This window comes from Nematolebias whitei, chromosome 17, assembly GCF_014905685.2.
Source record: "Nematolebias whitei isolate Nwh7 chromosome 17, NemWhi1, whole genome shotgun sequence".
Lineage (NCBI taxonomy): Eukaryota > Metazoa > Chordata > Actinopteri > Cyprinodontiformes > Rivulidae > Nematolebias > Nematolebias whitei.
Genome location: NC_056514.1, coordinates 32,738,186 through 32,750,418, shown reverse-complemented (window position 1 = coordinate 32,750,418; position 12,233 = coordinate 32,738,186). Strand labels below are relative to the sequence as shown.

General features: G+C 42.3%; 1 protein-coding gene across 1 annotated transcript in view; it reads right to left on the bottom strand.

Moving 5' to 3' along the window:
• ptprea (protein tyrosine phosphatase receptor type Ea) overlaps positions 1–12,233 on the bottom strand; it is a 110,104-nt gene that overhangs the window by 61,216 nt on the left and 36,655 nt on the right. The window contains exon 2 of the mRNA XM_037690919.1: positions 4,207–4,469. The gene's annotated coding sequence lies outside the window, so the exon portion shown is untranslated. The remainder of the gene's footprint in view (positions 1–4,206; positions 4,470–12,233) is intronic.

Below are 12,233 nucleotides of genomic sequence, written 5' to 3'. Positions count from 1 at the left end.
GACTTGCACAGATGGATATATATGCACAAACACAACAGCTAATTTAAATGCCTTTAGAAATTGTAATTGCAGAGTGCATTCCAACTAACCACTCTATCCCCCCGTCTGGTTCTTCCTCACGTTTACCAAGCGCAGAAATAACAGGCAGCTAAAGAATCGTTTGGGACAAACAAACTCACTTCACTCGAGCGATTTTAAATAAACTGCCATGTCAAAGCCTGTAATCAGAACAACCCGCAAGCTTGTTTTTCTATTGACATGAAAATAATTCGTCATCAGCACTAGAGCGAGGACTGGGGTTGGCCTGACCGACAAACATCCATCTATCTATCCCCCCAAAATATCCTTTCATTCCAAAAGAGAAGGTTGTGGAGGGCAGCCGTGGAGAAACAAGCGATAAGCGCCGCCGCGGGAGAACAAAAAGCCACTTGATTCAGAGCGAGGGAAAGAAGAGGAGGAGGAGAGAAGCAGAGGGGATAAGAGCCCTGCTGTGAGGATGAGTCTGCCTCCGCTGCCCTGCAGACAGGTCCGCTCGGTGCAGACACACACCACAAAACTCATTCTGTTTGAACGGGGTCCGACAACTGCGTCTTCTGGTTCCTGACACGTCCCCAGACTGCAGGTGAAGCAACACTTTACTGTTGAGGGGCTCCAGTTGCCATAGCAAAACCGGCCCTTCACAGCGGTGCTTATTCATCTTAGAGTACAACAGCCCCTTTATGCTCCTTTATCACACTCCAGGTTGGACAAACATCTAAAAACAGCACAAAAACAAAACAAATCTTGTTGCGGCACGGTTCAGATCCACAGAGGCGGTGTAGCGACGGACGATTCGAACAGCATTCCTTGTTCAAGAGACTGGAAGCGGAAACATGGTAATTATCCTGCAGGAACCTCAACTGTGCACTGTTTTTTTAAAAACAATCCTCTTTTGCAGGATCACAGGCCTTGCAGAGCACATTCTGAGCAGCACTTTGTTGATTAACGTTGTGTAACTCTGTCGTTTGGTCTTTTGTCTGAATTCTGTAAGAATATGAGTCATTCATGGGCACCATAGTGAACCTCATTGTCCTCCCTCCTAAGCAGCCGTGTTACATGAATCTAAAAAAAAAGAAAGGAAAACCCACTCACACACAAGCCATACAGAGAAAATGATTAGCCCAAGTCAAAAGGCTCTTGGGGGGATAAAAAAGCAGTACAACATCCAGGCCTCGTACACAGCTGGATATAAGCTCGGAGAGACAGACTGGTGTGCTTGTCTGTGGTTAACAGCTTCTGACAGAAGCATGGAGGCATGGCAGACCATTACAAGTCATGACTGAGGGGAGGAGAGGAAATGACGACATGTTGGGTTTTACTAAATCACAGCAAGACAAATGTATCAAACGTGCAAGCCGGAGACCTCAGAGTCCAAAAGCTGAACACAACAAAGAGCGTAGCGTTGCCAAAGTTCTAGACTAAGCTCTTATGTTGAGAAATGACGGCATTATTATACGTTTTAGTGGTTTAGATGAACCGCACAAAAGCTCAAGGCAAAATAAACCTAAAATTAGAATAAGCATCATTGCTACTAAAAGAGTCATTTGAAAAAACAATTTTATGAAAACTTCAGATTCTCCAGACTCCTGTGATGTGAGATCGTTGACTCTATTTATGTGCGTGTTTCTGCAGTGTAAGCACATGCAGTCCTCCATCTGCTGTTTGATAGAGACCGTTTCCTCTGCAGCCTGCCTTCCTGTACCGGAGGGGAAATGGGAGCGAGACGGCCGCACACTCCTGACAAACACCCTGGATAAGATACACGCAGAAACATCTGGACGGACAACGATTTCTCCTCACATCTGAACGCAAATACAGATTGTCGACTTCCTTCCTCCTTCCTAACATTTTAGGACTACAGCTCTTGTTTTCTACCTACTCATTCTCCTCTTGCAGCAAAAACTGTGGAGACTGTCACAGGCAGTACAAGTCTACCACAGTAAGCAATGATAAACATGCACAACTTGTACAAATCCAAAGTTAGACTGGCCAACATGTGTGACAAAACACCTGGTCAAAGAAAAACAGTATTTCCTGAAACATCCTGATTCATGCTCAATAATCCAGGTAGAAAAATCCAACAAAGTTCAGTCAGGTCCACTGGACGGTTTCTTTGTGTTGCAACGTTTCGTCTTTCCTCCAAGACTTCATCAGTCCGAGGAGCCACAACAAACTCAGTCTTATAAATGGCGTTTTCTCATAGTGGGTTGAAGAATCCAGACCGGGTACGTCCCTGAAACCGGTCTGACTCCCCACCACCGGCATGTGGTTCTTTTATGCCCAGATGGAGAGGAAACTCGCTCTAACTCAAATAAATCAGGAGATATAATTTCAGTTTACCAATTTAATGTCCATAAGGCAGGAAAAAGTTGCAGGTTCAGCGCTGAATGTCTCCGACCCGACACGCAAGGAGATCACGAACCGGAGAGCTGGCGTGGATCAACCATCCGTCTTTTTCTTGGCCCTAGGCTCCGCCTTTTTCCGGGAGCACAGCCTGTCATTGAATCAGTGGGGCAGGCTAAGTGTGACCTCATTGGGCCTTATGTGAGATTGTGAAGTTCAATCTATCTACGTGATGGAAGCCAACAAAATAAAAAATTACTCCGTACTGTGTGTTGAAATCTGGGAAGCTCACTCAGAGCAGCTGGGCCCGTCTCATCTGTACACAACTGAACAGAACTAGTCCGTCTCTGTGCAGACAAGACCGGGGGGTCTCAGCATGATAAAGTAAGATAACTCTAACAGGGTCAACCAGTTTGATGGTGCTTCGGTGGTTTCTGGAGTCCACCCTCTCCCCAGCCGACTCGTTTGAGGCAGTCATGGCCAAAGTGGTTCAAAACATCCTAATTCATGCTCAGTAATCCAGGCAGAAAAATCCAACAAAGTTAAGTCAGGTCCTCTGGACGGTTTCCACCCCTTTGGCCATGACTGCTTCAAACGAGTTGGCTGGGGGAGAGGGCAGGCTCCAGAAACCATCGGAGTAGTGGTTGACCCAATATGGTGCTGTTTATAAGACTAATTTTGTTGTGGCTCCTCAGACTGATGAAGTCTTCTGGATGAAAGTCAAAATGTTTCAGCACAAAGAAACCGTCCAGAGGACCTGACTTGACCTGACTGGTGGCTGAGATGGTGTAGAGGTAGGGCAGTCGACTTGGGGACAGAAAGTCGTGGTTCGACTCCCAGCCATTCCCACATGTCGAGGTGTCTCTAAGCAAGACACCCGATCCCCAATTGCTCCCTGGGCGCTTGCATAGCTGCCCACTGCTCCACCTGGGTGTAGCTCAGGTGTGATGGGTTAAATGCAGAGAACTAATTTTGCCATTGTCTGGGAACATGCAATGATGACAATCTCAGACTTCCCTCCCCTGACTTAACTTTGTTGGATTAATGATATAAACTACATTTAAGACGTCAACAAGTTCCTGATCAAGTAAAACTTTATGTAAACCTTGCAAGGACAGGTGCCCTTATGGTTTCTGCAATTAAAACTAAAACCTCAGGTTGAGTGTGAGCATCTTCAATAGGCTGAATGAATTTATGCTAAGAGGAAGAATAACAGATACAGATGCAAAGGTCCATCTCACAATGGACAATACTCTCTGGAGTAAATGAAGGTTCAAATAGATGGCACTACCTTGCAGATAGTTAGAATATACAGAAACAGGCAGAAATGGTTAAATTTCCAGGAAGATTAAGAGAAAAAAGTCTTGTACAGTTTTTGTTGAAGATGTTGAGAAGGATGCAATACCCTCTAAATAACACAAGTTTGAAAAAGACTATCAAAACTAACAAACTGTGATTTGTTTCACTCTCTTTCACCGCTACAGAAAATACATACAGGACTAAAGTCTCTATTCCTTAAAATTTTATTGTGGTTTTACTCCTGAGCATTAAGTTGTTCCCACAACTTCCTTTTTTTTTTTGTACCTCACTTCCTGTTTCTTGGTTCTTTAAGAAAAAACAGCAGACTTTGATGACAGATTGAATCTATGAATATCCAAAATGAGGAAGTCGCTTTAAAAAGAAAACCGTCGTCAAATTGTTGAAAAAACCTTTCAAAGCACAAAAAAAATAAACAACTGTCAAACTCAAAAGTGGTGAAATCCTCAGGAAGAGCTTCACACAAAGCAGAAATGTTCGAAAGCAGAGGTTAGAAGGCTGACTGACCTGGATGAGTGTCGGTTCAGTGTGTGCCGGTTCTCAGATCCATAGTAGCAGTCCACATGGTTCTGACTGGATCCAGTGGTCACATTGTTGGTGCTTTCTTCAGTGATAAATGGCTCAGGAGCAGGAGGTAGGAGGCCTCCTCTGACAATCCCAGACTTGTGACGGTGAGTCTTGGCGCTTCACAATCAGCGCTTAATCAGGAAACAACAGCCGGTCCGGATTCTTGAGGCGCAGCGCTGGAAGTCTAAAGGGGTGCTCGCCTCCTTTAGTTCAGGAGAAGGAGAGAAAAGGACAGAGTGCATATTAGAACGAGAAGCTGCCAAATGATGGAACAAAATGTGATGCAGTTCTTGCCTTGAGCAGACAAAAAGGGGGGCTGCAAGGTAAACTAGAAAGTTCCTGGAGAAACTTTGATGGGGACTGACACATTGCGGCCATTTTAAAATTTTGATTTGACAGTACTTTGTGTAGGGGTTCGCTCTCAGCTACCATCACAGCAAATTTCATCTCAATAAGGCAAAAAAAAAATCAATGACTTATGGTCTTTTTTTTTTTTTTTAAAGCTTTGGCGGCCATCTTGCATTTTTAGATTTGAATTCAGAGTGTGCTGTGCATCGCTGTCAGGTACCACCACACCAAATTTCAACTCAATATCTTTTAAAATAGCTGAGTTATAGTATTTTTTTCCCCATTTAGCCAAGACAGCCATCTTGGATTCTTGATTTGCATTAGGAATGTATAACAAGTCGCTCTCAGCTACAACCATACCGAATTTCAGCTCATTATCTCAAAGAATGACTGAGTTTTCTGAGGTAGCTGTGGCAGCCATCTTGAACCAAAATGGCTCCAGATGTTAATCAGTTCTAGAGATACAGCTGACGATTACTTTGTGAGTTTCCAAAAATAAATAAATAAATCCAACAAGCTGCTCATGAGTTCCACCAGGCTTTTTCAGTGGGAAAACTGGTGTCTTTGTTAGCAAAATATGTCGCCATGGTAACTCGAAAAGCCAATAAAAGTAATAGCACACATCACGATGCCAGGACAGTCGTTTTGATATAATGTGTGGGGGTATACATTGTGCTTACACAAGGCTGCATTAAAGTTGAAAGATGTTGGATTTAATATTTTATACCTTTTTATAATTCCTATCAAGCACTCAAATGTCAGGGCATATAAAGTGTGTGCGTGTCTTTCTTCCAAGGTTGAACTATGTTTATAGAAAGTGTTTGCTAAGTCTAACTAGTTGACCTTTAAATATAATCTCATAGTAGCTAAAGATAATTTTACAAAGTTCACATTTGATAAATTACAAGCAATCAAATCAGGCCAGAGAGCAGGCTGATTAACATAAATAAAGCTAGAACAGCTCTTTAATTTAGACAGTATAGTTTGACTAAGTAAAATCAAATTAAGAGTAGATAATATAATTATTCCTAGAAATAAGAGTAGATAATATAATTATTCCTAGAAATAAACAACTATTTCAAATCAGTGGTATCACTAAGGTATAATCATGTTAAACAAACAGTGTTAACGGTTTTAAACGCAGACACACAAACTAAGATGATTCTGCCTTAAAACAGAATCACCAGACCTCCAACAGATAGTGAATTAACACCCAGGAGATAGGTAATAATTAATAGTTATTAATTATTACGTATAAACAAGTTAGACACGAATCATTTTATATCCCTAAATTATAATAGCAAGTTAAACTTTAAACAAAAGCCGAACCAAAACTTATCTGAAATATAGACGTAACGTCCTTGAGGGGGCGGGCTACGTCGTAACCATAGCTACAGAAGCTGAACCAATCAGGAAGCTAGCCTTCTCAAACGGGGATAAAAGGCCGGGAATGACGCACGCGCACTGAGCATTTTCAGAGAGGCACGCTGGAGGCGGTTTGGTCTTAATGCTCCATTTATATGCATATATCTTATTAATGTAACTGTTTGTCTCTGAATATCTGTAACCCATGTTGTGTCAAATAAATCTTTTATACGAAGGGCGACGCCTCAGCCGTTTTGAACACGACGTGGTATTCTATCCACAACAAAATGGTGACCCCGGACGTGCGGCGAGGTGATGCGGCCTAGACTGAATTGGATCGAGGTGGCTTGCGGTGCACACAGAGAGAGGGACTGGGCCCATTACTTTCAGGTAAGCTGGTTAACTGTTTGGACCATACGGTCCGGAGTTCTGGCTTTTCGGCGGTAAACTAAATTAAGACTAAATTCAACTTCCTCTGTCGTGTGCATGCGGGCCATCTCCGGAAAATAAAGATGGTTTTATTTAAGCTAACTTCCAGTGATTCGTGTTAATTCTGACGAGATGGATTACGATATTCAGACGGTTTTATCGCTGAATGCTTACTTAGTCATTTTTAGGTGGTTTTCACAAGTTTTGTGGACTTGTACCGGTGGACGGCTGAAGGCCTACCGGAAGTCACGTGGGTGACAACGTTTTCTCTCATAATTCAGCGGGATTGGCCATCCGGAACTTTCGTCTGACGGGACGTAGGTCTACAGCGTTTCACAAGCGTCTGTAGGGGCTGAGGGTCGGGCCTCCTCTGGCGAGTGTTGACTGCCGTCTATACTGGACTCCATTTGTACTTTAGCTTTGAGAGAAAATGAGTGAAATAGTTTAGTGTTTACCAAATTTCATGTGATCGGGGATCGCATTAGTTTTAGGACGTTGTAATAACTTTGTTTGAGCCGTGTTTTGTATGTCGTGTGAACGCTTCAAGGGGGACGCGTTGGGAGAGACGTAACAAAAAAAGAGAGAGGGGGGAGTGAGCTGTGTGTGGGCGGAAGCTCAGGGTTGCTTTTCTCTTTTTTCTGTGTGTCGGAGAAAGTCTGCTTGGAGCCTGTGTGTGTGGTAAAGCACTCGTGTGGGGGAAGGGAGCGTTTCTTTGTTCCACACACGAGGTGAAGGTGTACGCGTGTTTTGTTTTGTCTTCGTTTCTGCGTCAGAGGTGTCTTGTGTGATCGGTGCTTCCGTATCCTGACCGGAAGGGGGCGCTGCTGTGAGGCAAGGACGGGTCTGGCTGCTGGGTTGTTCCGTACCAGACTTGTGTTTGTTTTATTAAGGCTAAGACCAGGAGTGAGTGACAATAACATATTTGAATGCCTGGGTGTGTGAATGTTATCAGGTGTGGAACTCATGAATGTGGTACAGGTGAAGCCTGTGGAAAAATCTATAGGATCATATCAGAAGCAAATTGCATGATTTATAGGGAGTATCAAAATGAACAGGAGGTAATTAGTTTTAGATCAGGGGGCCACTAGCACAAACAAGCGGAAATGAGCTTTATGTACCAGAATTAAGGGGGTAGAGCTTGATTTTTAATGATTTAGGCTGTACAAGTTGGATTAATTTAAAAATATAGCTGATTGGCGTGTCACAGCTAAATGATATCTGATATGGGAACAGGGATAGCTGAAGATCTTTCAAATATTTGCTGATAGCCGTCGGAGGCCAGACAGAAACGGAGATGGGAGCAGACACAAGGTTAAACGAAACAATTTTCTGTAAGATAGGAAGGAGGCAGTGAACTCTGAAACAGAGAATGGTTTGAATCTCAAGGAAAGAGGGGACATCACGTGTACGAGCTGTATTTAACCAGGAGATGGAGTCGGAGTGAGTCTGCTGGAGAAGGTTGAATCATCTTGGAGTCAGCTTAGACAGTAGAGGGTTGAGATGTCAAAGCGAACGAGTGGAAGAGAAATATTGTAGGGGTGGCCTTGGTGGTACTGAACAAATTAGATTATCTTTCTTCTTGGAATTGACAATAAACTCAGGTTTTAAACTCAACTGCAAAACAACAGAATAAAATGAGTAATGGCCAAAATCCTTGACACTTGTAAAATATAGAATTCTATTCCGGTCAAACAATACCTTACTGGACTCAAATTGAAAAAGTTAAATACGTTAGGAAACTAAACTCAAATTGAAAAAATTAGATTAAATTATACAGCCATAACTAAATTCAAATTGTAAATACTTGGGTTAAATAAATCAATCTTAATTGTACTCGAATTGGAAAACTTCAGTTTAAGTAATCAGTCCACATGAGTTGATCACGTATTGGAAATGTTTAGCATTTAGGAGCTGTTTCCTTCTGAGAGCTGCAGGGACTAGGTTATTTAGGGGACAACGACAATTCTAGTGGGTAAACGCCAGGTATTTAACTTTATTATTTGAGACTTCACACAGGTCCTGGGAGTGCAAAAGGACAACAGAGAGGTGTACATGGTGAGTTTAAGAAGTTGTACTTTGTGAACAAAGGGCATGTACACGTTTTTGTGCAGTGATAATGGACTTTGTGATGTCTTGAAGGGTATAAATAGTCTTAATTGATTTGTATTAAAAGTATCTTGTTTGTGATACAGTGGGAAAGCATAGTTATGACGAGAGATGATTTGCAGATTGGTTATATAACAATAAGTGATTACACATTAACACGCTGCCTAAATTTACAAGGTCTGGACGATAATGTGGCCCTGGGAGTGGACTTCACTGTCAGGTGATGTGTCAACACACATACTCTACAAGATGGCGGACATTGTTTGGAGGGGAATATTTTATGCAGTAGGCGTAAAGAATTGGCTTGTGCAGTGTTTAATTAAAGCTTTCACTCTTGTGTAATTGAGCGGTTAAAACATCTATTGTCCGATCCAGAACACCAGAATGACTCCGTTGGGGTAAACGCTGTGGTCCCAGAATAAAACTTGCTAACTAACGATTAATGTGGATAACAGATGAATGTTGAATCTGGTTTTAATAATTTGATTATCTCTTTTCTTCTCTGCAGCTAGAGATGACAGAACTTTGGAGTGGGAAGATGAGTCTACTTAGGCCCACAACACATGGAAGGTAGCATTTAACTGCATACAGCATCCATCTGAGTTTTGATCAGGACTCTCGAGTGCCGGGGGCCGGATCGGATACAGATGTGTTCAGGTGGGCGCTGACGTTGGGGTCTGTGAAACTGACCAATGGGACGGTTCAAATAAGTTGTCAGTCGAGCACATCTGACAAAACAACAAAGAACTTTTCAGCCAAGTAACGTGACTTTTCACAGATCCAACAGTCCAAGAGCAAACTGAACTAACTGTCCAGAGGGGGTGATGGAGTTTGTACACAGCAAGAACATCCAGTCAAGTCTTGCTGTATGCTGAGATATGAACTGCTGCACAAAGCTGAACTGGTCTCCAAACAGACGGGAGACGAATCTGGGGACATAAAGGCTGAACGAAGAACTGGTGGTCACTCTGCCCAAGGTCACTAACATCAACTGCAGCCGGACGGAGGTGTCGACCCCACATTTTGTTCTGTGATGGTCTTCTAGGCACTTTGGGGTCGTGATCAAAAACTGCAGCTGGCTTTGATAATAATCACTCACATAGACTCATTTTAAAACAGGTGACACAACAGGACACAGACGTACAGAGGTGGGAGTGCTAGACGATTCCACCTGCTCCAACTGGTCTGAGATGGAAATTGTTTTATTACCTCAAATGCTCCACACCCCTGAACTAAATATTGATTTTAACTTTCCGTTTATACAGGTCAGGAAGTCTCATTCAGGAGAAACCTGAGGCCTGATTTGGATGGAGTTCACTAATGTTTTCTAAAATAACACTGGATGATTGTCTTTGCCTTGAAGGGGCTAATTTTGGTGGGTCTGGTTTGATACAAGAGGAGAAATTTATTTAATGATTAACTTTTGCTAATTTATAGGAGAGCTTGGGTTGTAGTTGGGTAATTGTTTGCATAACCTGGGTTGAATAACAGTAGTGGGAAGTTTAAAACTACACCATATTTTTAGTTCTGTAACTAATACTCAATCTGAGTGTTAGTGGATTGCAGACGGTAATGCTTCAGATTTGAAACAATGCCGTTCCCAAAAGGGGGGAGGTGTGTAGGCAGCTCTGAGCAGGAAGCGGTTCATAGATCATTACAAATTATACAAAATTAACTTCTTCTGAGGCGATTAAAAGATCATATCATGTAGGGTAATCAAATTGACAGTGGGAAATGAATAAATCAGAAACCTACATAACACGTTGCACTTGTATATATGTATATCAGTTTAACAGAAGTATCTTTTCCTCTTTGTTGTAATGTGTACAGATTCCAGAAAGGGGGACGCCCCTAGCCTGAGGTGGATTTGAGCAAATGTCAAAGGGAAATAGGGTGGTTTGATAATTTTAAACACAACTGACTTGACTGGACTGGACTTGACTTAGAGTTTAATTGGGCGAATAAGAAAAAGTTTCATGAACAAAGGATTTTAACCATTTTTTCCTAGTTCTCTTTCTCTTTTTATTTTTTTCCTTTCTCTCTGTTCCTTCCTTGCTATTTCTTCCCTTCCCTAGCACAGACAGGTACCTGGATGGAAGATTAAATATTTTTTCCTCTCGCAATGTTGTATGTCAGTTGGTTAAACTTTTAAGTTTATATTGTATTTTGATTGATGCTGTTGGCGCAAGCGATTTAATGAAGTTTCTTCCACAGGCTCCAGGAAGAGGGGCCGGCGTGGAGGATTATTATTGTTATTGTTGTATTGTGTATGTTTAATTTTAATTGTAGGTAGACCGGTTGACGACGAAGGCTGGTAAGGGTGACAGATGGGATGAGAGCACACAGGTATACCTGGAGAAGTCCAGTATGTAACACAATTCAGCTTCAAGTGAACAGATGCATGTAAGAAGAGCATTTTATTTTAGTTTTACTAATTCTGTTTTAGCATAACATTGCAGTGTAATAATACACCTATCAGTAGCAATAACAACCATTAGGATGCCCAATAATTCAGAAAATAGGTTTATTCACTACAGAAGTAACCACAGTCAGTTTTTCCAGGCCCAGGTCATGGATCCCACAGATAAAATAATCAAAAGGCCATGCAGGGTGTTTAACAATTTGCGAGCTTTCGTGTCCAGCTTTTCTCATCAGGAGGGAGGAACTCTGACCGAGGAGACAAACTCACATCAGACAGAGTCCTGCTGAAAAGAGGGACAGGACGAGACCCCACCAGGTGGTGGACAGAACATCATATGTCATCGGTCCCCAGAAGGAGAGTGGTACCCGTACGACCCCACCAGGGCATCCCTGCAGAGGAGAGGAATCGATCGCTGGACCACATGGAGGATGAGCTGAAGACAGCTCCCCGCTACACCTGGAGGAGGTGACAGGACCTTCATGGGTGCTCATTCTTTGCCCCTTTGTTCTGGTTGGAAAAAAGGCAGTAGCAAACATCGGAGAAGAAGTCTCCGCTCTGCCTGAAGTCGGTCGGGTGGATCGGGTAAGGATGCAAGATTACCAGCCCTGACCGTGAAGAACAGAAGACGCGTCAAACTGATTTTAGTTTTATCCCAATACACACACGTCATTTAGAATGTTTAATCAAATTGATATGGTTCTGAGGACTTTACATGAAGATAACTCCGCGGGCCGAATCCCGCCGAGCACCAAAGGACCCTTGTGGACGAACAAGGCCTCCCACCTCAAGCTCGAGAACTGAAGACCTGCTAGATAGAAATGTTTAAATTAAGGGTGTTGGCTTTTCCTGTTTAATGAGTGTTTAGTCTTACCTTTCAATCATTCTGAAGAACAACCAGAGAAGGGTTGTGGATTCAATTGGAAACTTAACTATAAACTTAACTTGACTATTAACTTAAATATTCAGATATTTTACTCCATTCAATTAGGCATTTGATCATTCTAAAATACCACGAGGTATTTTAAAGGTGGTTTAAAATAGTTTCACTTATTTATCTTTCGCTAGGAGATGTGTTGCTGCTTTTTTGTATTTTTATAAAGGTTTATGTGTGTGGTACTTTTCACAGGTGTTGGATCAGGGGTCTGGTCCAGGACCCCTGGGGAGTGCAGTAAGTTTGGGTCACATCCATATTGATAAATAAGTCCATAAAGAGGGTGAACTCCCATGAATATGGGAGTTCAAAAGAGGGAATGTTGGATTTAATATTTTATACCTTTTTATAATTCCTATCAAGCAC